Source organism: Bufo gargarizans, chromosome 1, assembly GCF_014858855.1.
Source record: "Bufo gargarizans isolate SCDJY-AF-19 chromosome 1, ASM1485885v1, whole genome shotgun sequence".
NCBI classification, from domain to species: Eukaryota; Metazoa; Chordata; class Amphibia; order Anura; family Bufonidae; genus Bufo; species Bufo gargarizans.
Window position 1 is genome coordinate 582,965,121 of NC_058080.1, and position 27,293 is coordinate 582,992,413.

A 27,293-nucleotide genomic window follows, 5' to 3' on the forward strand; every position below is an offset into this window, starting at 1 on the left:
TGAATTCCTGCTTGGGTATCAGGCAGAATATTGATGTTCCAGCTTGTTAGCAAAAGATACAGAGGGTGTGAGTTCCTGAATGGTTGGATGGGGGGGGGGGGGGGTGGGGGTAGGTAGTTTCCTCTTTCTGACAATAACTAGTCAGGCATCAAGAATTATATGCTTTAGTAGATATGCCTAGAAGAACTAGAAGGAAAAAGGTCAGTCTCTAAGTAGCACACAACCAGAGCTGAAGAAGGAGAAATTGTGCAGTTTTCTAGCTTGTTATTTTAGCTTGTTATTTCAGCTTGTTAATTTTATTTTTGATCACTAACCTTTCAAAAACTTTGCATAAAACAATAGTACAAGCAAATATAATAACACACAGCAGTTCCAACACACAGCATTATCACCACTCACCATCAGTGTTAAATCCTCAAAGTTGCTTAAAACCTCACGGAGGTCAGACATCAATGCCCATTCGTAGCTTCTGAAGAGTGGTAGCTGACTGGAAAGGTGATGAACATGTTACAGCTGGTATTCCATTACTGCCCTCTGCTGCTCACAAAGCCTGGCCAACATGTGGAACGTGGAATTCCAGCACATGTTCACTTCGCACAACAGTTGGTGAGCTGGCAATTGCAAGCGCTGCTGCAGCGTTCACACACTGGAGGAAGCCGTCGATGATTTGCGGAAATGGGCACACATGCGGCACACCTTCACCAGTAGCTCAGGCAAATTGGGGAAGGTTTTGAGAAACCGCTGAACCACTAGGTTGAACACGTGGGCTATGCATGGTATGTGTGTGAGCTTGCTGATCTCCAAAGCCGCCACCAAGTTAAGGTCATTATCAGACACAACCATGCCTGGTTCTAGGTTGAGTGGCGAGAGCCATAGCTCAGTCTGGTCCCTTATCCCCTGCCAGAGCTTTGCGGTGGTGTGCTGTTTGTCACCTAAGCAGATCAGTTTAAGCACGGCCTGTTGCCGCTTCCCCACTGTAGTGCTACACTGCTTCCAGCTACTGACTGATGTCTGACAGGTGCTGTAAGATGATAATTCAGAGGTGGAAGTGGAGGAGGAGAAGGGTGGAGGTTGCAGCCACTAACGTAGGTGGTGGCGGAAACCCTGATGGAAGTAGGGCCCCCAATCCTTGGCGTCGGTAGCACCTGTGCCATCCCAGGGTATGACTAGCTCCCGGCTTCCACAACGTTCACCCAGTATGCAGTCTCGGAAATATAGCATCCCTGGCCAAAAGCACTTGTCCATGTGTCGGTTGTTAAATGGACCTTCCCAATAACTGTGTTGGTCAGGGCACAGGTGATGTTACGGGACACATGCTGGTGTAAGGATGGGACTGCACACCATGAAAAATATTGGCGGCTGGCTACAGAGTACCACAGGACAGCCGCCGCCATCAGACTGTGGAAATCCTTAGTGTCCACAAGCCTAAGTGGCAACATTTCCAGGGCCAGCAATTTGGAAAGGTGCGCATTTAGTGCTATGGTCTGTGGGTGTGTGGCTGCGTATTTGCGCTTTTGTTCAAAGGTCTGGGATATAGACATCTGTACGCTGCCCTGGGACACAGAAGTGAATGTGCTAGCTGATGGTGCTTGTGAAGGTCCAGGTGCATGGCGGGAGGCATCCGGGCCTGCATCTTGGACAGGGGATTGGACAGCACGTAACACAGGGGAAGAGAAGGCAGTGGTGTGACCCTCAGACACTGGTTGTCTGAGGGAAGAGTTTGGGAATCAGGGCACAAGATCTCCTCACGTCCCACTTTAGGGGGGCTTGTCGAGAGACCCAAATTAAGGAATGCAGTGTCCTACTCAGTGATGTTCGTGGGCACTTAAAACTTCTGTATATGGCATGTCAATGTACGGATGGAGTAGAGTTAACACTCTGAGTTGTGTTATCTAATCTAAGCAAACACCTTCAATTGCTTTTCAATGGCTTTTGTCTCAAGATAAAGCGATGAGTTAAGAAATTTGAGTTAAGAGCTGGAGTGCTAACCCTGCTACATTTGTATTGCTGTGTAAACCAGGAACCCTGCATCCAAGGCACCTAAAAACCCATTCCACCAAGGGCACCTCAAACACCATTTGGCGGGAATCCCTGGACAACAGAGTGTGCCCCGAAGGAACTGGTGCTGTCCTTCTATTCACTGCACGCCGGCCCAGGGAGCGCTGCTAACCATGAGCAAAATTACTACTACTCCCATCGGCCCAGTACACTCAAATATTGCCCCTGCGGCCCGGTCACTGCATGAGTATCCATTCTTTTGTCATTTTAGACCATTTAGAGGAGCTGTCCAAACTTTTATTTAACTCAGACAACTGATGGGAGATGGCCCATAAAAAATAACATTATAGCAATGCTGGCATATCCAAGCAACAGTAACATAGTACATAAGGCCGAAAAAAGACATTTGTCCATCCAGTTCGGCCTGTTATCCTGCAAGTTGATCCAGAGGAAAGCAAAAAATAACCTGTGAGGTAGAAGCCAATTTTCCAGTCATATTACAAATCAGCTAGATGGTATTGCCACAGCAAGAGGGACAAATAGTGGCCCATAACAACAGTTACTGTAAACCAGGCATCCTCAAACTGCGGCCCTCCAGTTGTTATAAAACTACAACTCCCACAATGCCCTGCTGTAGGCTGATACCTGTAGGCTGTTCAGGCTTGCTGGGAGTTGTAGTTTTGCAACAGCTGGGGATGCCTGCTGTAAACCATATGATTTTATTTGTAAAAGGGACAAGGTTGTTTTCCAACCCTCTTACATGTGGGTATACATAGTCTGTGGATGGGTACTGTATGTGTGTTTTATGCCTGTTTGTCCTCACATAGATTGTTGAGCCCTTTATTTGTCAAGTTTCAATATAGAAAAATGCAATTTCCTAACGGTTTAGTGACAGCTTGTGGATTTTATTTTTTCTTTAGTGATCTATAATCACTAATGACATTTTTATACGTCCCTAAGTGTAAAATATTTTTTTTCCTATTTTTCACATCCTGAAATGAAATCATTGGCCTAAAGCAATTTGTGTTCCAGAATTCCAGTCACATATTATAGTGTAGAATTTTTTTGGCCACATCATTACTGACAGGGCGTAGATAAGTCTTCATATCAAGAAAGGCAAAAACACAATGTTGTTACCAGCAGCATTAAAAAGCATTACCTAGAGAGGGGTAAAGCCAGCTGCAGCTTGTGCGACATGTTGACATTTCTATAATTTATGGCTCTGGGTGAACAAGGCAGGAATCTCTAAGGATTTGCTGCAAAGATGAGCTGCAATATTTTATGAGGTGATTCTCCTAAACAAATAGACCTCGAAACAGAAACCTCATGAATTTTTTAAAGATCTGATAGAAATCTACCAGTACGAAAATAAATAGATGCAATAAGAAAGAAATATGAGCAGACAGTATCTGCGCTGTCTTTACTTCCCCTTTAATCCCTTAATCCTCTTGCTTTCCAGCTTTAATCCACATGCTTTTTCATGCCCTCACTCCAAGTTATAATGAGTACAATACCATAACACGAAATACTTATGATTATTCAAAGGATGTTTCATTAGAAGCCGTGCTGACACACAAAGCTTTAGCTCCATTGAAAAGATACACATTTATGTACTGTTCTGATAAATCTTGTACAGGGTAGTAGGTCAGCAGCAAGTTCAATACAGGTCTGTATTATCACACATATCATACTTTAGAGCATATGAATGAATTTGACATACAGTATATCATAATTTATTGTCTGCACACTACACCCATTTGCAATCTTTAACTTGAACAAGAGTTTCACACTGGGTGAAGTCTAAGCATTGTCATGTCTGGTTGTCCCCTGGATTACATAGCATGATAAAATACATTTACAGACAATAAAAAAGATATCCACACGGTTGGAATTACAACTAAAGATGAGTGAATCAGTTTGTACCGAACTTTGCAATTTATCGGATGGCAGACAAACCTGAACGTTTTCAGGTTCCTTTTAGATGAATCGAGTAAAATGGCGCATTTTACTACACATGTTTGCGGGGAAAAAGCACAAGGGAGAAAGAAGAAAGGTGCTCTCCTGACCCTGAGAGGAAGTGGGAGGGGCTTACCCTGATTGGTTCCCAGGCCAACAGACTAGCCTGGATGAGCCAATCAGTGCTGAAGCAAGCTGGGGGGTGTCCTAGCAGAACAAGCCTAAAAGGCTTATCCAGGAATTAAGAAAATTTAAATAGTAATATTACTTTAGCATAAATATATTCCCAAATACCTTTCATTAGTTAGAACAGATCATTTTGTCTAAGGAGCAATCATCAGGAGAAATAAAATGGCCACCATTCTATTAGTACACACGAAACCTGTCCTAATCACACAGCAGCACAAGTTACTGCACAGCACTGAGATAAAGTACTGTCTCATCCTCCTCTGACTGTCGTTTTTAATGGAAACATGATGAGAAAAGGAAAGACAAGGGTTTGGCCAAACCATCACTGATATGGAAAAAAAATAAAAAATCATGATTCTTGTATCAGGCAGTAGGACAGGTCACTTCAGAGCAGTGAACTAAAGAGCTGCCTCAGCCTCCTCTCTGCTCTGCTTGTCAGTCGATTATGAATCCTGAATATAGCTGATAAGATCTTCAGCTGAATCTCTGAAGGAATAGAGATCATGAGGTGACATGAAGTACAAAGAGTAGGGTGGGGGTAATAAACAGCAGCTCTTGTATGGAGTCTCCATTAGCACACTCTGTCCTGTCCATCCTCTGTACGTTATGTCTCCTCACGAACTCCATTCCTTCTAAGGATTCAGCTGAAGATCTTATCTGTATTCAGGATCACAATGATGAGCAGAGCAGAGAGGAGGATGAGGCAGCTCTTTAGCTCAGTTTTGTGAATTAACTTGTCCTGCTGTGTGATTAGGACAGGTTTTGTATGTACTAATAGGACGGCGGTAATTTTATTTCACCTGATAATTGCTTTCTTGAGGAAACGAGCCATTATAACTAATGAAAGTTATTTGGGAATATATTTAAGGATTTTAATTTTCTTAATTTCCAGAGAACCCCTTTGAAGTTATTCTGTGCTGGGCTGTCAATGAGGGTGGATGGGTCTTATAGTGTCTGCCAGAAAAAAATAATCCTAGGGAGTTAGGGAGAGTAAAAAAATCAATCAAGCTTGTATTATACTGCCAGGGACAGTGAAGGAAAGGGTAGAAATAAAAAGAAGAATTGTGTTTGTAGAATAGGGACAGGCAGGGAAAGCTACAGGCAGGGAAAGCTGCCCGCCAGGGAATGAGAATTGAGGTGCTGATGCTGGCTTTGCCTCCTAGCACAACTGCAGCAAACCTCAACTGCATCTACCTACAATTACATTACTTTAAACATGTACAACATGTGTTCTACCATCAATCTAGCATAGAATATAGAATACTAGTGCGAACTCCATGTCAGGGCTCATGGTATAAAACTGTATAAATCAGTGATTGATGTGATTGATTTCTGTATCTCCACAGTTTCCAATTTTCATTTCTTTGTGGGGGGGGGGGGGGCATTGGAATTAATTAAACGAGCATATAGGTGTTCACTACACCAAAACACTGGGTAGTGCAACAAATTATCTGTGAGTTGAGTGATAATGTGATCTTAGGCATAATGCCTCAATAATCCATTTCTGTTTATTTCTCTTTCTCCACAAGGTCACAATTTTTTTTTGTGGGCGGGGGGGGGGGGGGGTATTGGGTTGTTTAATCGAATTAAGCCAGCATATAGGTGAACAATACACCAAAACACTGTATAGTTTAACAAATTATCTGTGAGTGATAACATGATCTTAGTCATCAGGTCTCAATCATCCATTTCCAGTTATTATTTCTCCACACAGTTGTAATGTTATGTTCTTGTGGGGTTGTTCAATTGAATTAAACCAGCATATAGGTGATCATTACAGTAGTAAACAAATACACAGGGTAGTGCACCAAATTATTTGTCAGTGATAATATGGTATTAAACATCAGGCCTGGCCCTTAATCATCCGTTTCCATTTGTCCTATAGTAACATAGTACATAATACATAAGGCCAAAGACATTTGTTCATCCAGTTCGGCCTGTCATCCTGCAAGTTGATCCAGAGGAAGGCAAAAAAAATCTGTGAGGTAGAAGCCAATTTTCCTCACTTTAGGGGAATAAAAATTCCTTCCCGACTCCAATCAGGCAATCAGAATAACTCCCTGGATCAATGACCCCTCTCTAGTAGCTATAGCCTGTAATATTATTACACTGCAGAAATACATCCAGGCCCCTCTTGAGTTCCTTTATTGTACTCACCATCACCACCTCCTCAGGCAGAGAGTTCCATAGTCTCACTGCTCTTACCGTAAAGAATCCTCTTCTATGTTTGTGTACAAACCTTCTTTCCTCCAGACGCAGAGGATGTCCCCTCGTCACAGTCACCGTCCTGGGGATAAATAGAGGATGGGATAGATCTCTGTACTGTCCCCTGATATATTTATACATATTAATTAGATCTCCTCTCAGTCGTCTTTTTTCTAAAGTGAATAACCCTAATTTTGATAATCTTTCAGGGTACTGTAGTTGCCCCATTCCAGTTATTACTTTAGTTGCCCTCCTCTGGACCCTCTCCAGCTCTGCTATGTCTGCCTTGTTCACTGGAGCCCTGAACTGTACACAGTACTCCATGTGTGGTCTGACTAATGATTTGTAAAGTGGTAGGACTATGTTCTCATCACGGGCATCTATATCCCTTTTGAAGCAACCCATTATCTTATTGGCCTTGGCAGCAGCTGACTGACACTGTTTTTTGCAGCTTAGTTTGCTGTTTATTAAAATTCCTAGATCCTTTTCCATGTCAGTGTTACCGAGTGTTTTACCATTTAATAAGTACAGGATGACTTGCATTATTCCTTCCCATGTGCATAACTTTACATTTATCAGTGTTAAACCTCATCTGCCACTTATCTGCCCAAGCCTCCAATCTATCCAGATCCCTCTGTAGTAGTATACTGTCCTCATCAGTGTTAATTACTTTACACAGTTTAGTGTCATCTGCGAAAATTGATATTTTACTATGCAAGCCTTCTACAAGATCATTAATTATCTTTACATAGTTGGAATTAAATTTTTTTGTGGGTTTGTTCAATTGAAACCAGTATATAGGTAATCTCTACACCAATACACAGGATGAGTGCACCAGATTATCTATGAGTGATCTTAGGTGTCAGGCCTCAATTAACCATTTCCATTTATTTATTTCTCCACATGTTCAAAATCATTTTAGAGTGGGTAATGGGTTGTTCAATTGAATGAATCTAGTATATAGGTAATCACTACATCAAAACACTGAATAGTGCAACAAATTATCTGTGAGTGATAATGTGATCTTAGGCATAAGGCCTCAATAATCCATTTCGGTTTATTTTTTTCTCCACAAGGTCACAATTTTTTGGGGGGATAGTGGGGGGTATTTAATTGAATGAAACCAGTATATATAGATGATCACTACTAAGTGCATGAGCGGCAGCGGTCATATTCGAATTCGTGATATTACGCAAATATTTTGTAGAATATTCATCGAATATTCACAAATTCAAATATTTATTTTTACTTGAAAAATCGTCAAGGTAATGATCGTGTAATATGCGAATTTTTTTAATGTGACTTTTTTATTGCGAATTTTCAACTTCCAACTATTAGACAAAGATTATAGCACTATATTAGCTAACTTGCTCTATATTTTTTTTTTTTTTGAATATTCGCTATATTGCTATAACTTAGTTTTTTTCGAATATTCGTAATATTCTAAAACAAGAACATATAGCAATATAGCGAATATTAGAAAAAATATTAATATAGAGCAATTTAGCTAATATAGTGCTATAATCTTCTTTGTCTAATAGTTGTAATTTTTTTCTCATCTGAAGTTCACATTGGAAAAAAATTACAACTATTAAAAAAATGATTATAGAACTATATTAGCTAAATTTCTCTATATTCTTTTTTTCGAATATTCACTATATTGCTATATATTCTTGTTTTAGAATATTACGAATATTCAAAAAAACGAAGTTGTAGCAACATAGCGAACTATTCGGAAAAAAAAACTAATATAGAGCAATTTAGCTAATATAGTGCTATAATCTTCTTGCTTTTAAACCCTCGCTATCAAAGCAAAATGGGGGGATGTTTTCCTCTCGCAAAAAAGGAGGTCAACCCCCAGGTTCAGATGTGTGATAATCAGCCAGAACTAGGTCTTCCGTCAGCACTGCACACGAGAAGGGGTTCTCCCCAAAACAGTAATAGAAGAAATTCCCAGCATGCTCTTGTGATTGAATTAGATGTGTTCTTTATTATATTAATTCAGATCTATGCTTAGGACGCGTTTCGGCACCACCAGCCTTCATCAGCTAGTGGGATGTGTAACATACAATGGTATTATTTAATGTAGGTATTCAGATCACGTGCAACTGACGTCATACCAAAATGAAAGTAAAAGATACAAAACAAATCAACAAAGAGAAACAAACTGGTACATTTTTGCTGAATATAACAAAGTATATGATAATCATTTTCAATTGGATATTTTTCATCATTTAATTGGAATACTTCCTAAGGTTTTAGCAAAAAACAAAACAAAAAAAAATAACTATTTAGTCAGTGAGACTGTATCTTATAGTCTCTATTGGGTTGTAATGTGTCTAGATTGTGTATCCAGAAGGCTTTTCTTTTTAATAACAGTTTTTTATGTCACCTCCTCTTCTGGGTTGTTTCACTTGCTCTATCGCTTGGTATTAAAATTGAGAAATGGAGTGGTGGTGTTGATCAAAATGAAAAGGGATTGGTAATAACAGATTTTGAGTCCTAATAGTTGATTTGTGTTTACTGATGCGGTCTTTAACCGTCTGCATGGTCTAACCTACAGTCATTGCTGAAAGTGCTGGCACCCCTGAAATTTTTCCAGAAATGTTTTTTATACACGTTTATTTCCTTTGTGTGCATTGGAACAAAAATAAATAAAAATGAGAAAAAAAATTATGATATAATCTCACGCAAAACTCCAAAAATGGGTCGGGCAAATTTACTGGCACCCTCAACTTAATATTTCTGATGCACACCCTTTAGAAGAAATAACTGAAATCAATTGCTTCCTATAACCATTAACAAGGTTCTTACATCTCTCAACTGGAATTTTGGGTGCCTCCTCTCTCTACAGGTGTTAAATGGGATTCAAAGGGATTTAGATCCGGACTGGAGAGTTCTGAAATGGCCAACACTTTGCTTCCATCCATTTCTGGGTGCTTCTTGAAGTAATTTTAGGGTCATTGTCCTGCTGGAAGACCTATGACCTAGGATGCAATCCCAGCTTTCTGTTCTGACACTGTGCCCTACACTGCGACCCATAATCATTTGGTAATCTTCAGATTTCATGATGCTCCCAGTGCCAGAGCCAGCAAAACAAGCCCAAAACATCTTTGAACCTCCACATTTGACTGTAGGTACTGTGTTCGTTTCTATGTGGTAAACAGTAGAATGATGTGGTTTACCAAAAAGCTCTATCTTGGTCTCATCTGTCCACAAGACGTTTTTCCAGGAAGGATTGTGGTTACTCACGTACATTTTCGCAAACTGCAGTCTAGCTTTTTTATGTCTCTGTGTCAGAACTGGGGTCCTCCTAGGTCTTCTTCCATAGCATTTTATTTCATTCAATTGTCGATGGATTGTTCGTGCTGACACTGATGTACCCTGAGCCTGCAGGACAGCTTGAATTTATTTGGAACTTGACTGGGGCTGCTTATCCACCATCCGGACTATCCTGCGTTGCAACCTTTCATCAATTTTTCTCTTCCGTCCACGTCCAAGGAGATTAGCTACAGTACCATGGGTTGTAAACTTCTTGATTATGTTGTGCACCGTGGACAAATGAACATCAAGAGCTTTGGATATGGACTTGTAACCTTGAGATTGTTGATATTTTTCCACAATTTTAGTTCTCAAGTCCTCAGATAGTTATTTTCTCCTCTGTTTTCCATGCTGTGTGGCACTCACAGTCACACAATGCAAAGATTGAGTCAACTTCTCGCCTTTTTATCTGGTTTGAGGTATGCTTTTTATATTGCCCACAACTGTTACTTGCCATGGGTGAGTTTGAGTGAGAATCACATGTTTGAAAACAAAGTTTTTTTCACCCACAATTTTGAAAAGGTGCCAACAATTTTGTCCGGCCCATTTTTTTAGTTTTGTAAGAAATGATGTCCAATTTGTCATTTTTTTCTCTGTCTTTTTGTGTTGTTTCAGCACACAGGAAATAAACATGTGCATAGCAAAACATGTGTAATTGCAATAATTTTCTGGGAGAAATACTTTATTTTCTGGAAAAATTTCAGGGGTCCCAACATTTTCATCCATGACTGTACAGTTATATACAGCAAGCTGCAAGGGCACTTGAGGAGGTATTTATAACGTTGGCAGTATCACAGATAAAATATCAATTTATTTTAAATGCCCTAATCGTGTGTGGATTGTGAAAGTATTGGTGCTTGATGGAATGGGAGCACTGGGTGCCACAGAAATGTGCCATTGTGTGGGGTTAACAGGGGTTCTCTTTCTGATACTTGTTTTCATGCTACCAAGGTCCACATGCACAAGCTGATCATGGAGATTGCTGTAATGTTTATTGCAGATTAATGGTGGATTCTTAAATTCTTCTACCTGTGAGTAGGATTTGCCAAGAATGTGCCAATGTTGAATGGATGGTATTTATTAGAAATGAGCAAAGTTTTAAAAATTTGCTTTGATCTGAATTAATTTGGCATGAAGCATGTTAAATCAGCTCTATCCCAACCTGCTGTTAAACTTAGGGAGAATGTATCCTGGCGTACATCACTGTGCAGTGCAGCAACATGCATAGCTAGTCCTTTATGCTAGCAAAACAGCTTGTGTGTCTGAATGACAGGGGCATCACCAGGGAGTAGTCCTGTCCATCTGCATCATCAAGAAATTGGTCACAGGTTTCCTTTGCTCACACAGTTGGTCCAACATGTGGAGGGTGGATTCCAACATGTGGAAACGTTGCATATGAAGCAATGTAGGGGAACACCATTCTGCCTTTTCAGCTCAAGGAGGGTGTTTTTCGCATGGCAAGAGTGGCTGAAGTGCATGCACAGTTTTCTTGACATTTTAAAGACATCTTGTAGTTGGGTGGAAGACTTCAGGAACTGGTTGCCAACGAGACTGAAGGCGTGCTCCATGCAGGGCACATGGGTCAGCCACCCCTGACGCAGCACAGACAGAATGTTATTCCTGTTATCAGTGACCATGGTTAGTATTTCCAGTTGATGAGGAGACAGCCAGGATTCTATTTCTTGGTTGATGACATGAAGCAGTTTCTTCCAGGTGTGACTTGACCAGGCTGACAAGGTGCAGAACTGCATGAAAATGTGCTTTGCATAAGCGGTATACTGGAAGACCTCTCTAAACTTTGCCTAGAGTGGAGGCTGGGAAAAGGTGGAGGATAAGGAGGCAGAGGAGGACATCGCCACGGAAATTCCATGATTACAATGCGTGGAGGCAGCATTGCCGTGAGCTGGCGAAGTTGTTGGGGTGCCTAAGCAATCTTCGTGATCAGCTAGTGCATAAGGACCTGGGTAATATAAAAACAAGCATCAGACACAGAACCCTTATAACTCCCCAAAAAAGGCACATTTCCATGGCTACACTGCATTTAGTGTTTGCATGTCAATCATATCAATCGCCAATACTTTTACCATCCACACACGGGTATGGCACATAAAATGAAAGGATATTTTACCTGTGATACAGACAACATAATATAACTCATCAAGTGCCCTTGTAGCATGCTGTATATAGCTGAGACCATGCAGACAGTTAAAGTCTACATCTACAGATGAGTAAATTTCTCAAAAATTTGATTCGGTTGGATTGCCGAATTTTCAGAAAAGATTTGATTTGATTATTTGTGGTGAATCACATTAAAAAACTGTTATTTACTGGCTGCAGAGAGCCTTTATAGTGGTGTAGAACACTGTGCCTTGCAGTAACACGCATAGGGAGTCTGCTGTGGTATTGAAATAATACTGTGAGTCAGTATGACATGCACATGACAGGCGTTGCTCTTAGTCACTGCACACTTCACTTATTTGGGCAGTTACGGTGCCAAAACTGACCAAATAACTCAATTGTGAACTCAGCCTTACAGGTCGATGTTAGCATCAAGAAGAAGCGGACTCCTTTTACACCGTCAGCTGATTCCACATAGATGTCTACAGCACCTGTTCTATTAAACGCTTATACAAGTAGAGGCCCCCGACAGAGTGGAGAGGGTGTCAGCAGTAAGTTTGTGTTGACATCACTGAATATTTTGCCCATCCACTGATCCATCTGAACAATAACCCCCAAAAAACAGATCCTGTCTGTGGAGCATCTGCCTTCACTCGGTCAGCATTTTGTCAGTAATCCATCAGTATTGCTAAAGCCAAAAAACTGAGCGGATCCAAAACAGAGATGACACGTGAATAGAATAGTCTTCTCTGTTTTGTACCCACTCATGCTTTTGACTACCAAATCATAACCCAATTCTGATGGAACCATACAGGCTTTACAGCTGCTACATAGACAGGATCCATTGTGCGTCTCATTTTTCCTTCCTTCTGACAGATCAGAAGAAGGGTGAAATAAATGATGTTGTCAACCAGGCCAAAATAGAGGCCCAGTCATGAAGTGGGGAGGGTGAGAAACATAGAAACAGAATGTGTCGGCAGATAAGAACCATTTGGCCCATCTAGTCTGCCCAATATACTGAATACTATGAATAGCCCATGGCCCTATCTTATATGAAGGATGGCCTTATGCCTATCCCATGCATGCTTAAACTCCTTCACTGTATTTGCAGCAACCACTTCTGCAGGAAGACTATTCCATGCATCCACTACTCTCTTAGTAAAGTAATAATGGAACAGCATGAGAAGTCCACAGAGTGGCCCAATGACATAGTGGTGAGGTTGCAGCAGCATAGGGAGACCACAGAGTGGCCCAGTAACATAGTGGTGATGTGGCAGCAGCATGGGGAGACCACAAAGTGGCCCAGTGACATAGTGGTGAGATGGCAGCAGCATGAGGAGACCACAGAGTATTGAAGTGGCAGAAGCATAAGGAGACCACAGAGTGGCGATGTGGCAGCAGCATGAGGAAACCACAGAGTGGTGAAGTGGCAGCAGCACGAAGAGACCACAGAGTGGTGAAGTGGCAGCAGCATGAGGAGACCATAGAGTGGCCCAGTCACATAGTGGTGATGTGGCAGTAGCATGAGGAGACCACAGAGTGCTGAAGTAGCAGCAGCATGAGGAGACCACAGACTGGCCGAATGACATAGTGTTGAGGTAGCAACAGCATGGGAAGAACAAAGAGTGGTGAGGTGGCAGCAGCATGAGGAAACCACAGAGTGGCCCAGTGACAGAAGTTTGGGGGAAATACCAGTACCAGCTAAAGATGGTGGCTGACAGTAGGAGCACCTGGCAGCAGATGTGGCCTCAGGCGGGTGCAGCATCAGAATAGTAGCTGAAGCAGGTAGCCAAAATAAACAGGGCTCTTTTGTCAAAGTGTTGGTGTGGCACCATGGATGATCTAGTCTGATGCATCAGGAATTGGTGTTTGAAAATCCTGATGTCTCTATAGTAGTTCAGTTTGTCCTCCCTCTGAGCGGGTATACAAAAGGCCCCCATTTTAGAGAGCCAGAAGTCATCCCTCTGCCAAATGGTGACAATTTGGCTGTTTCTACGCAAGCAAGTGTGCATGCAATGGGCCATTTGTGCAAGTAACTCGGAGGGACTCCCTGCCTCCATCTCCACTGCATGCTGCCATGGTGTGTCTGTGTCCTCTACCTCATCTTCCTCATGCTCTGTAGCTCCTCTGGCTGCTCCTGCTCCTCCTCTCCTGTTACCTGTGTAGAAATATATATATAATACTTGTAAACCTACACAAAATTCCACCTGGAAAAACATCCAATGTCATAACAAAAAAAGCCAGTGGAGATAATATATCCAAATCCGTATCAATTTTATTGTATAGTAAAATATGTAGAAAAAGGCAAGATGGAAAAAAGTATACAGAGAAGCGAAGGGCATATACACTACTAGACTGTCATGTATTCCCACAAGGCTGATAAGCACTTACCGGGTACCAGGTCAAATACTGTGACTCACAGACACCCAATGTATATACCAGAGAAGTATATATGCCCTTCGCTTCTCTGTATACTTTTTTCCATCTGGCCTTTTTCTTCATATTTTAATATACAATAAAATTGATATGGATTTGGATATATTATCTCCACTGGATTTTTTTGTTATGACCTGTGTAGAAAAAACACTAATTTTACTACATATTGCTTGTGCTCCAATGTCCTCCTCCTCCCCCAGTTTAGCCCCACAGGGCTCATGTGGCCTTGAGATCTAGGCGCCACGTCTCCAGTTTCCTGACCAGCCAGATTTACCAGCATCTGTTCCAGGACATGAACCAGTGGAATAACGTTGTTCAGGCGACTAACAAATAACGTAACCTCCTCAAAGGGCCTGATCAATCGGCAGGTGTCACGCATGAGCTGCTACAGACTGACATCGAAGTTACACAGGGGAGTACTCCTGTCCGCTTAGATCATCAAGAAATTGTTTATCGCCTTTCTCTGTTTGTATAGTTGGTCCAACATATGGAGGGTGGAATTCCAACAGGTGGAAATGTTGCATATCAGCCTATTTTGGGGGATGCCATTCTGCCGCTGCAGCTTAAGGAGGGTTTGCTGTGTGGTGTACGATTGGCTGAAGTGCATGCAAAGTTTCCTGGCCATTCTTAGGATGTCTTGCAGATGGGTGGAAAACTTCAGGAACCGCTTGACAACCAGATTGAACACGTATGCCATTCAGGGCGCATGGCTAAGCCCTCTTTGACGCAGCACCGACACCATGTTCTTCCTGCTGTCAGTCACCATGGTTCCGAATTTGAGTTGTCGCAGAGAAAACCAGGATTCGATTTCTTGATGACACTGAGCAGTTCCTCCCCTGTGTGACTCCGTTCGCCTAGGCAAACGAGGTGCAGAACAGCTTGACACCACCATGCCGTACACGCTGGAAAGGCACTGTGAATTGTCCCTGCAGTGAAGGCTGAGGACAAGTTGGAGAATGAGGAGGCAGAGGTAGACATTGTCGCAGGACCAACAGCGTGAGAACTTGGAGGCGGAAGCCAAGTTGCTGGTGTGGTTGGGCAGGAAACACATTCACCCAGTGGGCCGCAAAGGACATGTATTGTCCCTGACCGTAGTTATAGCTCCTAGCCTGACCGCTCGCAACACCAGCTTCCACCCCACTATCCTCATCACTACTTGCCCGCCTACCGGAGGAAGCGGCGAATGTCTCCTCCACATCTTGGCTGGCCAGTAGCTGCTGACTGTCCTCTAGTAGCTCGCCATCACTGTATAGTGGAGCTGAGCCAACAGCATATAATAGTTCTCTGGCTGAGGGAACAGAAAAGGACAGAGGCAGGTTGAGGACAGGTCAGGGCACAGAGCCTGCTCCCGGGCCATGCCAACTAAGGGTTGTGTCACCCACTAACTCTTGGCTGGGGGTGTCTGATGTCACTTGGGACGAAGTGGATGATCGAGTCAACCATTCAAGAACAGCTGGGTTGCTGGTCAAGGTACGACCGGTAGATGACACCTGGAGCTCAGGCCTCTAGCTGCGACTCCTGCTGCCACACCCCCTTACTATGCTGTGACCTGTGCCTGTGCCAGAAACATTTGTGCCTCTGCCATTCCCCTGTGCAGGGTCTGTCACTTCTCTGTCTGACATACTGTTAGATCAAATAAATAAATAGGAAATTAAAACACCCCAAAAAAGGCTGTAATTTTTTAACTTCACCACACAATGGCTAATGAGCCCTTTTTTTTCTTCACTAATACACCCCAAAAAGGGCTTTAGAACATATAACTGCAACGCTGAACAGCTGATAAGTAGAGTTGAGCGAACACCTGGATGTTCGGGTTCGAGAAGTTCGGCCGAACATCCCGGAAATGTTCGGGTTCGGGATCCGAACCCGATCCGAACTTCGTCCCGAACCCGAACCCCATTGAAGTCAATGGGGACCCGAACTTTTCGGCACTAAAAAGGCTGTAAAACAGCCCAGGAAAGAGCTAGAGGGCTGCAAAAGGCAGCAACATGTAGGTAAATCCCCTGCAAACAAATGTGGATAGGGAAATGAATTAAATTAAAAATTAAATAAATAAAAATTAACCAAAATCAATTGGAGAGAGGTTCCATAGCAGAGAATCTGGCTTCCCGTCACCCACCACTGGAACAGTCCATTCTCAGATATTTAGGCCCCGGCACCCAGGCAGAGGAGAGAGGTCCCGTAACAGAGAATCTGTCTTCATGTCAGCAGAGAATTAGTCTGCATGTCATAGCAGAGAATGAGGCTTCACGTCAGCCACCACTGCAACAGTCCATTGGCATATATTTAGGCCCAGCACCCAGGCAGAGGAGGGAGGTCCCGTAACAGAGAATCTGTCTTCATGTCAGCAGAGAATTAGTCTGCATGTCATAGCAGAGAATGAGGCTTCACGTCAGCCACCACTGCAACAGTCCATTGGCATATATTTAGGCCCAGCACACACACAGGCAGAGGAGAGAGGTCCCGTAACAGAGAATCTGGCTTCATGTCAGCAGAGAATCAGTCTGCATGTCATAGCAGAGAATGAGGCTTCACGTCAGCCACCACTGCAACAGTCCATTGGCATATATTTAGGCCCAGCACACACACAGGCAGAGGAGAGAGGTCCCGTAACAGAGGATCTGGCTTCATGTCAGCAGAGAATCAGTCTGCATGTCATAGCAGAGAATCAGGCTTCACGTCAGCCACCACTGCAACAGTCCATTGTCATAAATTTAGGCCCAGCACCCAGGCAGAGGAGAGAGGTCCCGTAACAGACAATCTGGCTTCATGTCAGCAGAGAATTAGTCTGCATGTCATAGCAGAGAATGAGGCTTCACGTCAGCCACCACTGCAACAGTCCATTGGCATATATTTAGGCCTAGCACACAGGCAGAGGAGAGAGGTCCCGTAACAGACAATCTGGCTTCATGTCAGCAGAGAATCAGTCTGCATGTCATAGCAGAGAATGAGGCTTCACGTCACCCACCACTGCAACAGTCCATTGGCATATATTTAGGCCTAGCACACAGGCAGAGCAGAGAGGTCCCGTAACAGACAATCTGGCTTCATGACAGCAGAGAATCAGTCTGCATGTCATAGCAGAGAATGAGGCTTCACGTCACCCACCACTGCAACAGTCCATTGGCATATATTTAGGCCTAGCACACAGGCAGAGCAGAGAGGTCCCGTAACAGACAATCTGGCTTCATGACAGCAGAGAATCAGTCTGCATGTCATAGCAGAGAATGAGGCTTCACGTCAGCCACCACTGCAACAGTCCATTGGCATATATTTAGGCCCAGCACCCAGGCAGAGGAGGGAGGTCCCGTAACAGAGAATCTGTCTTCATGTCAGCAGAGAATTAGTCTGCATGTCATAGCAGAGAATGAGGCTTCACGTCAGCCACCACTGCAACAGTCCATTGGCATATATTTAGGCCCAGCACACACACAGGCAGAGGAGAGAGGTCCCGTAACAGAGAATCTGTCTTCATGTCAGCAGAGAATTAGTCTGCATGTCATAGCAGAGAATGAGGCTTCACGTCAGCCACCACTGCAACAGTCCATTGGCATATATTTAGGCCCAGCACACAGGCAGAGGAGAGAGGTCCCGTAACAGACGATCTGGCTTCATGTCAGCAGAGAATCAGTCTGCATGTCATAGCAGAGAATGAGGCTTCACGTCAGCCACCACTGCAACAGTCCATTGGCATATATTTAGGCCCAGCACCCAGGCAGAGGAGGGAGGTCCCGTAACAGAGAATCTGTCTTCATGTCAGCAGAGAATTAGTCTGCATGTCATAGCAGAGAATGAGGCTTCACGTCAGCCACCACTGCAACAGTCCATTGGCATATATTTAGGCCCAGCACACACACAGGCAGAGGAGAGAGGTCCCGTAACAGAGAATCTGTCTTCATGTCAGCAGAGAATTAGTCTGCATGTCATAGCAGAGAATCAGGCTTCACGTCACCCACCACTGCAACAGTCCATTGGCATATATTTAGGCCCAGCACCCAGGCAGAGGAGGGAGGTCCCGTAACAGAGAATCTGTCTTCATGTCAGCAGAGAATTAGTCTGCATGTCATAGCAGAGAATGAGGCTTCACGTCAGCCACCACTGCAACAGTCCATTGGCATATATTTAGGCCCAGCACACACACAGGCAGAGGAGAGAGGTCCCGTAACAGACAATCTGGCTTCATGTCAGCAGAGAATTAGTCTGCATGTCATAGCAGAGAATGAGGCTTCACGTCACCCACCACTGCAACAGTCCATTGGCATATATTTAGGCCCAGCACCCAGGCAGAGGAGGGAGGTCCCGTAACAGAGAATCTGTCTTCATGTCAGCAGAGAATTAGTCTGCATGTCATAGCAGAGAATGAGGCTTCACGTCAGCCACCACTGCAACAGTCCATTGGCATATATTTAGGCCCAGCACACACACAGGCAGAGGAGAGAGGTCCCGTAACAGAGGATCTGGCTTCATGTCAGCAGAGAATCAGTCTGCATGTCATAGCAGAGAATCAGGCTTCACGTCAGCCACCACTGCAACAGTCCATTGGCATATATTTAGGCCTAGCACACAGGCAGAGGAGAGAGGTCCCGTAACAGACAATCTGGCTTCATGTCAGCAGAGAATCAGTCTGCATGTCATAGCAGAGAATGAGGCTTCACGTCAGCCACCACTGCAACAGTCCATTGTCATAAATTTAGGCCCAGCACCCAGGCAGAGGAGGGAGGTCCCGTAACAGACAATCTGGCTTCATGTCAGCAGAGAATTAGTCTGCATGTCATAGCAGAGAATCAGGCTTCATGTCAGCCACCACTGCAACAGTCCATTGGCATATATTTAGGCCTAGCACACAGGCAGAGGAGAGGTTCATTCAACTTTGGGTAGCATCGCAATATAATGGTAAAATGAAAATAAAAATAGGATTGAATGAGGAAGTGCCCTGGAGTCCAATAATATATGGTTATGGGGAGGTAGTTAATGTCTAATCTGGACAAGGGACGGACAGGTCCTGTGGGATCCATGCCTGGTTCATTTTTATGAACGTCAGCTTGTCCACATTGGCTGTAGACAGGCGGCTGCGTTTGTCTGTAATGACGCCCCCTGCCGTGCTGAATACACGTTCAGACAAAACGCTGGCTGCCGGGCAGGCCAGCACCTCCAAGGCATAAAAGGCTAGCTCTGGCCACGTGGACAATTTAGAGACCCAGAAGTTGAATGGGGCCGAACCATCAGTCAGTACGTGGAGGGGTGTGCACACGTACTGTTCCACCATGTTAGTGAAATGTTGCCTCCTGCTAACACGTTGCGTATCAGGTGGTGGTGCAGTTAGCTGTGGCGTGTTGACAAAAGTTTTCCACATCTCTGCCATGCTAACCCTGCCCTCAGAGGAGCTGGCCGTGACACAGCTGCCTTGGCGACCTCTTGCTCCTCCTCTGCCTTGGCCTTGGGCTTCCACTTGTTCCCCTGTGACATTTGGGAATGCTCTCAGTAGCGCGTCTACCAACGTGCGCTTGTACTCGCGCATCTTCCTATCACGCTCCAGTGCAGGAAGTAAGGTGGGCACATTGTCTTTGTAGCGTGGATCCAGCAGGGTGGCAACCCAGTAGTCCGCACAGGTTAAAATGTGGGCAACTCTGCTGTCGTTGCGCAGGCACTGCAGCATGTAGTCGCTCATGTGTGCCAGGCTGCCCAGGGATAAGGACAAGCTGTCCTCTGTGGGAGGCGTATCGTCATCGTCCTGCCTTTCCCCCCAGCCACGCACCAGTGATGGACCCGAGCTGCGTTGGGTGCCACCCCGCTGTGACCATGCTTCATCCTCATCCTCCTCCACCTCCTCCTCATCCTCGTCCTCCTCGTCCTCCAGTAGTGGGCCCTGGCTGGCCACATTTGTACCTGGCCTCTGCTGTTGCCAAAAACCTCCCTCTGAGTCACTTCGAAGAGACTGGCCTGAAAGTGCTAAAAATGACCCCTCTTCCTCCTCCTCCTCCTCCTCCTCCTGGGCCACCTCCTCTTCCATCATCGCCCTAAGTGTTTTCTCAAGGAGACATAGAAGTGGTATTGTAACGCTGATAACGGTGTCATCGCCACTGGCCATGTTGGTGGAGTACTCGAAACAGCGCAACAGGGCACACAGGTCTCGCATGGAGGCCCAGTCATTGGTGGTGAAGTGGTGCTGTTCTGTAGTGCGACTGACCCGTGCGTGCTGCAGCTGAAACTCCACTATGGCCTGCTGCTGCTCGCACAGTCTGTCCAGCATGTGCAAGGTGGAGTTCCACCTGGTGGGCACGTCGCATATGAGGCGGTGAGCGGGAAGGCCGAAGTTACGCTGTAGCGCAGACAGGCGAGCAGCAGCAGGATGTGAACGCCGGAAGCGCGAACAGACGGCCCGCACTTTATGCAGCAGCTCTGACATGTCGGGGTAGTTGTGAATGAACTTCTGCACCACCAAATTCAGCACATGCGCCAAGCAAGGGATGTGCGTCAAATTGGCTAGTCCCAGAGCTGCAACGAGATTTCGCCCATTATCACACACCACCAGGCCGGGCTTGAGGCTCACCGGCAGCAACCACTCGTCGGTCTGTTGTTCTATACCCCGCCACAACTCCTGTGCGGTGTGGGGCCTGTCCCCCAAACATATGAGTTTCAGAATGGCCTGCTGACGTTTACCCCGGGCTGTGCTGAAGTTGGTGGTGAAGGTGTGTGGCTGACTGGATGAGCAGGTGGAAGAAGAGGAGGAGGAAGCCGAGAAGGAGGAGGTGGCAACAGGAGGCAAAGAATGTTGCCCTGCGATCCTTGGCGGCGGAAGGACGTGCGCCAAACAGCTCTCCGCCTGGGGCCCAGCTGCCACTACATTTACCCAGTGTGCAGTTAGGGAGATATAGCGTCCCTGGCCGTGCTTACTGGTCCACGTATCTGTGGTTAGGTGGACCTTGCCACAGATGGCGTTGCGCAGTGCACACTTGATTTTATCGGATACTTGGTTGTGCAGGGAAGGCACGGCTCTCTTGGAGAAGTAGTGCCGGCTGGGAACAACATACTGTGGGACAGCAAGCGACATGAGCTGTTTGAAGCTGTCTGTGTCCACCAGCCTAAATGACAGCATTTCATAGGCCAGTAGTTTAGAAATGCTGGCATTCAGGGCCAGGGATCGAGGGTGGCTAGGTGGGAATTTACGCTTTCTATCAAATGTTTGTGAGATGGAGAGCTGAACGCTGGCGTGTGACATGGTTGAGACGCTTGGTGACGGAGGTGGTGGTGGTGGTGTTGGTGGTACATCCCCTGTTTGCTGGGCGGCAGGTGCCAACGTTCCTCCAGAGGCGGAGGAAGAGGCCGAGGCGGCAGCAGCAGAATAGGCCGAGGCGGCAGCAGCAGAAGAGGTAGCAGGGGGAGCCTGAGTGACTTCCTTGGTTTTAAGGTGTTTACTCCACTGCAGTTCATGCTTTGCATGCAGGTGCCTGGTCATGCAGGTTGTGCTCAGGTTCAGAACGTTAATGCCTCGCTTCAGGCTCTGATGGCACAGCGTGCAAACCACTCGGGTCTTGTCGTCAGCACATTGTTTGAAGAAGTGCCATGCCAGGGAACTCCTTGAAGCTGCCTTTGGGGTGCTCGGTCCCAGATGGCGGCGGTCAGTAGCAGGCGGAGTCTCTTGGCGGCGGGTGTTCTGCTTTTGCCCACTGCTCCCTCTTTTGCTACGCTGTTGGCTCGGTCTCACCACTGCCTCTTCCTCCGAACTGTGAAAGTCAGTGGCACGACCTTCATTCCATGTGGGGTCTAGGACCTCATCGTCCCCTGCATCGTCTTCCACCCAGTCTTGATCCCTGACCTCCTGTTCAGTCTGCACACTGCAGAAAGACGCAGCAGTTGGCACCTGTGTTTCGTCATCATCAGAGACATGCTGAGGTGGTATTCCCATGTCCTCATCATCAGGAAACATAAGTGGTTGTGCGTCAGTGCATTCTATGTCTTTCACCGCTGGGGAAGGGCTAGGTGGATGCCCTTGGGAAACCCTGCCAGCGGAGTCTTCAAACAGCATAAGAGACTGCTGCATAACTTGAGGCTGAGACAGTTTCCCTGGTATGCATGGGGGTGATGTGACAGACTGATGGGGTTGGTTTTCAGGCGCCATCTGTGCGCTTTCTGCAGAAGACTGGGTGGGAGATAATGTGAACGTGCTGGATCCACTGTCGGCCACCCAATTGACTAATGCCTGTACCTGCTCAGGCCTTACCATCCTTAGAACGGCATTGGGCCCCACCATATATCGCTGTAAATTCTGGCGGCTACTGGGACCTGAGGTAGTTGGTACACTAGGACGTGTGGATGTGGCAGAACGGCCACGTCCTCTCCCAGCACCAGAGGGTCCACTAACACCACCACGACCATGTCCACGTCCGCGTCCCTTACTAGATGTTTTTCTCATTGTTATGGTTCACCACAACAACAAATATATTATTTGGCCCAATGTATTGTATTCAAATTCAGCGGGATATAAATTTGAGGCCTAGTATTTAGGCGCTGGGTGACCGGTATGGATTTAGTGACAGAATTAGACTTGGAAATGCACAGAAGCGTGTGTGTGAAGTTATTCTGAATGACCCTATGTGCACCTTCAATATGATCTACCCTTTTAGGGATAGATTTCAAATAGCTCTGATATAGCAGAAACGACTAAATTATGAAATTGCTAAATTGGGAATTGTATTTCAACCCAGAACAAAAAATGTGCTTTGACGGACACTAAATAACTTTCCCAGCCACAACAGGACAGCGGTAACGAGAGATTTAGCGGGATATAAATTTGAGGCCTAGTATTTAGGCGCTGGGTGACAGGTATGGGTTTAGTGACAGAATTAGATTTGGAAATGCACAGTAGCGGGTGTGTGAAGTTATTCTGAATGACCCTATGTGCACCTTGAATATTATATACCCTTTTAGGGATAGATTTCAAATAGCTCTGATATAGCAGAAACCACTAAATTATGAAATTGCTAAATTGGGAATTGTATTTCAACCCAGAACAAGAAATGTGCTTGAACGGACACTAAATAACTCGCCCAGCTACAGCACTAGGGACAGATTTAGCTGGATATAAATTTGAGGCCTAGTATTTAGGCGCTGGGTGACAGGTATGGGATTTAGTGACAGAATTAGACTTGGAAATACACAGTAGCGGTGTGTGTGAAGTTATTCTGAATGACCCTATGTGCACCTTGAATATTATATACCCTTTTAGGGATAGATTTCAAATAGCTCTGATATAGCAGAAACCACTAAATTATGAAATTGCTAAATTGGGAATTGTATTTCAACCCAGAACAAAAAATGTGCTTTGACGGACACTAATATACTTTCCCAGCCACAACAGGACAGCGGTAACGAGAGATTTAGCAGGATATAAATTTGAGGCCTAGTATTTAGGCGCTGGGTGACAGGTATGGGTTTAGTGACAGAATTAGACTTGGAAATACACAGTAGCGGGTGTGTGTGAAGTTATTCTGAATGACCCAATGTGCACCTTGAATATTATATACCCTTTTAGGGATAGATTTCAAATAGCTCTGATATAGCAGAAACCACTAAATTATGAAATTGCTAAATTGGGAATTGTACTTTCAACCCAGAACAAAAAATGTGCTTTGACGGACACTAAATAACTTTCCCAGCCACAACAGTACAGCGTTAACGAGAGATTTAGCAGGATATAAATTTGAGGCCTAGTATTTAGGCGCTGGGTGACAGGTATGGGTTTAGTGACAGAATTAGACTTGGAAATACACAGTAGCGGGTGTGTGTGAAGTTATTCTGAATGACCCAATGTGCACCTTGAATATTATATACCCTTTTAGGGATAGATTTCAAATAGCTCTGATATAGCAGAAACCACTAAATTATGAAATTGCTAAATTGGGAATTGTACTTCAACCCAGAACAAGAAATGTGCTTTGACGGACACTAAATAACTTCGCCAGCTACAACAGGACAGCGGTAACGAGAGATTTAGCGGGATATAAATTTGAGGACCTAGTATTTAGGCGCTGGGTGACAGGTATGGGTTTAGTGCCAGAATTAGACTTGGAAATACACAGTAGCGGGTGTGTGTGAAGTTATTCTGAATGACCCAATGTGCACCTTGAATATTATATACCCTTTTAGGGATAGATTTCAAATAGCTCTGATATAGCAGAAACCACTAAATTATGAAATTGCTAAATTGGGAATTGTATTTCAACCCAGAACAAGAAATGTGCTTGAACGGACACTAAATAACTCGCCCAGCTACAAGCACTAGGGTACGAGATTTAGCTGGATATAAATTTGAGGCCTAGTATTTAGGCGCTGGGTGACAGGTATGGATTTAGTGACAGAATTAGACTTGGAAATACACAGTAGCGGTGTGTGTGAAGTTATTCTGAATGACCCTATGTGCACCTTGAATATTATATACCCTTTTAGGGATAGATTTCAAATAGCTCTGATATAGCAGAAACCACTAAATTATGAAATTGCTAAATTGGGAATTGTCTTTCAACCCAGAACAAGAAATGTGCTTGAACGGACACTAAATAACTCGCCCAGCTACAGCACTAAGGACAGATTTAGCGGGATATAAATTTGAGGCCTAGTATTTAGGCGCTGGGTGACAGGTATGGGTTTAGTGCCAGAATTAGACTTGGAAATACACAGTAGCGGGTGTGTGTGAAGTTATTCTGAATGACCCAATGTGCACCTTGAATATTATATACCCTTTTAGGGATAGATTTCAAATAGCTCTGATATAGCAGAAACCACTAAATTATGAAATTGCTAAATTGGGAATTGTATTTCAACCCAGAACAAGAAATGTGCTTGAACGGACACTAAATAACTCGCCCAGCTACAGCACTAGGGACAGATTTAGCTGGATATAAATTTGAGGCCTAGTATTTAGGCGCTGGGTGACCGGTATGGATTTAGTGACAGAATTAGACTGGGATATGGCCAAAAAATAAACAGACTATTGCTGGTTAAATGCACTTGGTGTGACAGCTTCACCCTGATGTAGGCTTTAGCCAAAAAACAACCACACCATTGAGGGTTAAATGCACTTGGTGACAGGCGCAGCTTGCCCCTGATTTAGTATATGGCCAAAAAATGAACAGACTATTGCTGGTTAAATGCACTTGGTGTGACAGCTTCACCCTGATGTAGGCTTTAGCCAAAAAACAACCACACCATTGAGGGTTAAATGCACTTGGTGACAGGCGCAGCTTGCCCCTGATTTTGTATATGGCCAAAAAATGAACAGACTATTGCTGGTTAAATGCACTTGGTGTGACAGCTTCACCCTGATGTAGGCTTTAGCCAAAAAACAACCACACCATTGAGGGTTAAATGCACTTGGTCGCAGCTTGTGCTGGCGCACCACAAGACACAAAATGGCCGCCGATCACCCCAGAAAAATGTGACTGACAAACGGTCTGTGCAGCCTAAAAACAGTGAGCAATTGAGGATCAGCAGCTCAATGATCCACAGCTGCAGATCGATCTGTTAATCAAGTCCTTTGGAGGAGTTAATCTGCCTAATCTCGCCCTACTGTCGCAGCCGCAACCTCTCCCTACGCTAATCAGAGCAGAGTGACGGGCGGCGCTATGTGACTCCAGCTTAAATAGAGGCTGGGTCACATGGTGCTCTGGCCAATCACAGCCATGCCAATAGTAGGCATGGCTGTGATGGCCTCTTGGGGCAAGTAGTATGACGCTTGTTGATTGGCTGCTTTGCAGCCTTTCAAAAAGCGCCAAGAAAGCGTCACAAAAGCGCGAAGAAAGCGACGAACACCGAACCCGAACCCGGACTTTTACGAAAATGTCCGGGTTCGGGTCCGTGTCACGGACACCCCAAAATTCGGTACGAACCCGAACTATACAGTTCGAGTTCGCTCATCCCTACTGATAAGCTCTTTTTTTTCCCACTAATACACCCCAAAAAAGGCTTTAGAACATATAACTGCACTGCTGAACGGCAAATAATACTGTTTGTTTTCCACTAATACACGTCAAAAAAGGCTTTAATTTTCTCACTTCACCGCACAATGGCTAATAAGCCTTTTTTTGCACTAATATACCCTAAAAAATGCTTTAGAACATATAACTGCTCCGCTGAACGGCAAAAAAGCCCTTATTTTCTTCAACTTATATGTTCTAAAGCCTTTTTTGGCTCGTATAACTGCACTACACAAGGGCTAATAAGACGTAGAAATATTTCCTAGTAATACACCCTGTTAATAGCTGTATCTCACAGCACTTGCACCCCAATAACAAGAAAGGTTTGGTGGAAATACATAGGTACCATCTATTGCAAACCGAAAAGCAGCAGTGTAATGGCAATTTGGATCCCCAGTCAGTGCAGCAATGTGCGCTAAGAGCTTCCGATATTCATTTATAGTCGGTATTGTACCACTTTTATCTAGAATGACCCCCATTTCTTAGCTCTATTGTTTGTATATATAACTGTGTGCAGCCATTTTTATTTTTGTAATTATGTTTGCTTCATGGATATGCACCTGTGATTCTGAAGGTTCTAGTCTAAATTGACTTTTTGATATGACAGGTCCTTATACCACAGACAATAACAAAATTGTTGCATGGCTGAATGTTACTGGGCTGTAAAGGGAAGGTTGTCACAATGACGCCCACTTCTAAGACATCACTTAGTGCTCTGCAGCTGTTAGCTGAAACTGCAACTTGTTGTGCCCCTGTACACACTCTGCGCATAATGCAGGTAGTACTGAGAAGTTACGTGCTGATTTAATTCACAATAATATATATTTATAGCATTGGAGATCAAGTTTTCTTATATGGTATTCCAAAACTTCTAGAACTACAGAACCAAATTTCAAGATTTAAAAAATCTGATATTTGACTCAGTAAAAAAACAGTGTGCCTTTAGCTCACCCTAGAGCTAACTGCACAGAGTTTTTTTACCGAGTCAAAGGTATAAACAATGTGCATACAAAATGTAGAGATGGTTGCTGGGCATCTTAATTTGTAGCTTGACCAATTTGCCATATTATTTAAGATTCAAGACCAGGAATAGTTTTT